The sequence below is a fragment of the Mastomys coucha genome, unplaced genomic scaffold (assembly GCF_008632895.1).
Source record: "Mastomys coucha isolate ucsf_1 unplaced genomic scaffold, UCSF_Mcou_1 pScaffold8, whole genome shotgun sequence".
In the NCBI taxonomy this organism is placed as follows: domain Eukaryota; kingdom Metazoa; phylum Chordata; class Mammalia; order Rodentia; family Muridae; genus Mastomys; species Mastomys coucha.
Genome location: NW_022196914.1, coordinates 29453454 through 29458024, shown reverse-complemented (window position 1 = coordinate 29458024; position 4571 = coordinate 29453454).

Here is a 4571-nt window from a genome sequence, read left to right as displayed (position 1 = left end):
TTTTTTTGAATGGAAAATTAGACTTCTAGTGTCAGCTAAGAACATATGAGTCCTATAGCAAAGACTTCTGTTTGCTGTAATCTACCAGTCTATTCTTTTAGACAATGTGTTTTCAAGATTCATTGTTTTTTTAACTATAAATGTCTCTGAAACTGTTGCCATGTTGTCAGACTGTACCTGGTAATTTCAATCTGGATTCCTGGGCCATGATTTGTATGACAGATTTTGCACTTTGGGTACCCCAATTGTAAGTAACCCTTACTCTTTGGTCTGTAAGAAAACCCAATACATTCACTTTTCTCACCAATTTGGGCTATAGTGAAATCCTAAGATGGTATGTTGTGGGGTCCCTTTGTAGTGGCTAGGCATTTATTTGTGCCTAGAGATAGATAACATAGCACATGTCATTCATATTTGCCTCCAGAATAAACAAGGTCTTATTCCCCTTTCAGGTGAGAACTATAGTTGTTGTCTAATGACACAATCCCTGTTTTAATGGAAACAGAGCCATAGTAAAGTAGGGAAACAGTCCACACACACTCATTCAGAAGATAGGATGGATTTAGTTACTGGATACTTCCTCAAGTATTAATCATTGTAATTGCAGTTCCTATTTGATTGTTTGCATATATCCAAAAAGGCATATAAATAATGAGTTTATTTAAAAGAAAAAGAGACAATATCAAAACTTTCATCACAACATAATTTACAATTGTTCCTTTAATCTTTTTTCCCTTTTTTTGGTTTGAGCTACCATCAGCCTTTATAGAAAAAGATAAGTCCCACCTTTGCCACCTTAATCTGATCACAGGTGTCATTTTCTATCTGGGTGAAGTTAAAACCTGTTTTCTCATGTTATAATTGTCACAGGAAACAGTTATATTCAGTTTCACAAGAGAATCTTGACAGGCTAACTCTCTAAGCTATACAAATAGAAAGACAAATAAGCTATACAAATAGAAAGACAAAAAAACCAAAAGTCCTCCCTTGAAGATATACCAGAACCTTTTAAAAGAAGGAAGCCATGGGAAGCGTTGGAGAGTTATTGCAAAGTGTCTTAACTGCAGCACATGAACTAGTAAGGGATATAGGAGAGTTTAGAATTTATCCTTACTAAGCTATCAATGAAAAAGTTCTTTATTGGGGTCTGGAGAAGTGGGTCCCTTGTTCCACTTTTACAGTGGACTCATATCTACTCCCACCTATCAGTAACACCAGTTACTGTGCATAGGATTCCCTCTTCTGGCTTCCATGGGCACTGCACACCCATAGTGCACAGACATCTTCTGTTCTCTAACATTATATTGACACAGACACCTGTGGCTTTCAGAACCAAAACAAACACCCATTCACATGGGAAAAACAACAACATCAAAAACTTTAAAGCAAAGAGCCCTTTGTCCTTCACTTAGTGTTCTCACCATGTGTTTAGAACAAGACTTAAAGAGCTTGAAAAACACTGGGTACAATAATGTTCACAAGGAGACAGGGTAAGGAATGGGATTTCAGATTGCTTGATGATATATAATTAGTCTTCAGCAAAATATCTAATATAGATGGCATGTGGTTTCTTGCTTAAGCTTTTTGTCCAAGCACATTTGATTTCCAAGTTTAGTAATTATTGGTAACAACCAAACCAACTATATTTCAAGATGTATGTAAAAGGGAAGAAAGGAAAGCTATTGTTCATAATTCCCCTTTAGTATTCATGGCAAAGACAAGTGGAAGATGCAGGGTTAGTCTTATTCCATACAATCTCCAGAGAGCATCTCCTTTCAGTTTCCTGAGGATATATTCCCTGGATGTATATTCAGTTCCCTGATGCAGACCTCTGTGGCTTTTAGAATCAGACCTTGGAGTACCCTTCTAATCCAGTCTTTGTTTGCTCTCTGGCCAGTATGGCAATGGCTGTCTCACCCAGTCCTCTTTATCACCATGGAAGGAAAACACTAGAAACTTACATTTTAAAACTAGCTGATAACTCAAAGGCTGGGAGAAGAATATCCTGCCCCATCCTCCTTGGTCTCTGCAGCTGCCTGTGGTTACGATAGCTACACACTATCGGTGCCCAGAGAGACATACATGTCTGTAGCTTTCTGCTTCACCATCCGTCCGACTCTAGTCCTCTCTATCCCCCTCTTCCTCTCTGGGTCCTGGAAAACCTGCCTTCATATCTTTGCACAATGATTAGCTTCTGCCATCTTTATTTAGACAATCAAACAATTAGGGAAACAATTATGGAAACTCCCCCTACAACTCCTAACAATAACTCCTGATAATTATATCCATAGATTAAGGCATTTCCTCTCTCAACAGTGAAACTTCTCATTGCAGTAGATCATAATAAGCAGAGATCCCCTAATAGCCAACATACATAGAATAAGTGACTGTATAATTTGCAGTACTAAATTGAACATGCATATCCCATCCTCTCCTTTAAGGGTTTAGGGAACATTGTTGAGGAGACAGTGGAAAGAATGTAAGAGCCAGGGTCAGTAAATGGTTACAATGAAACAATGTCTTCTGAACACAGAGAGCAACTACACATATGCTGCACGCACTTGTCTACCCCAGTAGGTCTACAGTATCAGGGTTAAAACCTGATCATGGACAAGAAGCATTATGACTCCAAAGGGAGTCTGTCTCCCAAGGTAGCCTAGTCACTGACATCTCCTAACTTGGACGTGTTCCAGATTGACCTCTGCTAAGTCTGTGGAGAGATCTACGTGCTTTCTTTATTCAGGTATAAAGGTGCCCCAAGAAATATTTCGTTATAGCTAACACTGAGATTGAACATTATTTCCTGGCCTTCACGATGTTTCAATAATCCTAATAGATTTCCTAGCTGTAATTAGCTGGGAATTTTTACTAAGAAGCTGTCTTACCAGACAGGGTGTCTCAAGAGTTAGAGATAGCAGTTAGGCACTTATTATCAGAGCAGTCCCACAAAAAGAAAAACTGTTTTACTGCCAGTGAGAAGTTAGAAGTTGTAGGGCTTCCCCCACTAATTGTTTATGTTATAGCCAAGGAGTGCTGAAATATGACCTTCAGCTTTTTGCCTCAGACAGGCCCTGAGAGTTTATCTTGGGGCTGCCAGAACGACCCAGCCCAAGAAGAACACCACTACTCCTCCGCCTTGCACTTGGCAGCTTGTTCTCACTGACCTTGATGTAGCCATCTCCTGCCTATGTGACTTTTGTAGACCCTGTTTCCCCACAGGTTGAGGGAGGTCTAGACTGGCCGGCCCATGGCACACACATAAACTCAAAGGGGTTTGTTTTTTTTGTTGTTGTTGTTGTTTGAGACAGGGTTTCTCTGTGTAGCCCTGGCTGTCCTGGAACTCACTCTGTAGACCAGGCTGGCCTCGAACTCAGAAAGCCGCCTGCCTCTGCCTCCCAAGTGCTGGGATTAGAGGCGTGCGCCACCACCGCCCGGCTCAAAGGGGTTTTTGATACCATGCTTAAGACTCATGCAGCAGTAAACCCAGCTAAATGCCAGCACACATAGGGCAGTTGGCCACAAAGTTCCACCACTACTGAAAGTCCTATGGGAAATGCAAAACTACTGAATGGAAAGGGTAAAGGTGCTCAAAGTATTGCCATCAATAAGCTGATCATGCTCCAGTGAAAGGCCATACATACAAGAATATTAGAAAGGACAAGTTGTCATTTGTGGTTAGGTAGAATACAGTCGTGGGTGGACTGTGAAGACAACTGAATCTGGAAAGAGTTGGATGAGGAAGGGCAAATAAAAGTAAAGCATGTGCAAAATTCTCAGTAAAAGGGCGGTGGATGCCTGTGGTTCCTTTCATTTCTACATTGTATTAATCCCATGGCATGGAGCGGGGCCACCCACATAGAGGGTGGCTTTTCCAACCCTAACTAACCTTTCTGTGACCAAATTACCTGTACTTTAAAGCCGATAGGGGTATATATTTTCCAATGTTTTACTCTTTATTTAGGTTTTTCAACTTGTGGAGTTGGTAATAAAGCATCCCAAATTTTGGCTGCAATGTTGGTAGATGGGAGCGGGGGAAAATAATGGAATGTTATAAAAAGCACAAAAAAGTAATTTATTGACCCACCTTTGCAACATGCCTAAGGATCATGTCTTTCGCCTGACTTCCCATACTCTAGCCCTCCTTTTTAGACAGGAAGTCCCAGATTGTTATTGACAGTTCCACTAGCAGCCATTATCTGAGGAACTCCCACAATACCTCCCTCAGACCCCTGAAGATTGAAATCCTCAAACTCTACATACAATCTGCTTTGGGGCTTAGAAACCTCACTTAGCTTAACCTAGGCCATAGAGTCTTCTGCGGCTCTATTTAGACACTGAAAACTGAATTAAGCCAAGACATAAAACTAATAAGGTTCATTTACTAGGAAACAAAGTTTCAAACACCCATTCAACAAATGGAACAGATTTTAATATCAGGACACACTACCATATTTCATTGCAAATACGGGAATAACCCAAACATGTGGTTTAATAAGAATGTTGTCTGCCAGGCAGTGGTGGCGCACACCTTTAATCCCAGCACTTGGGAGGCAGAGGCAGGCGGATTTCTG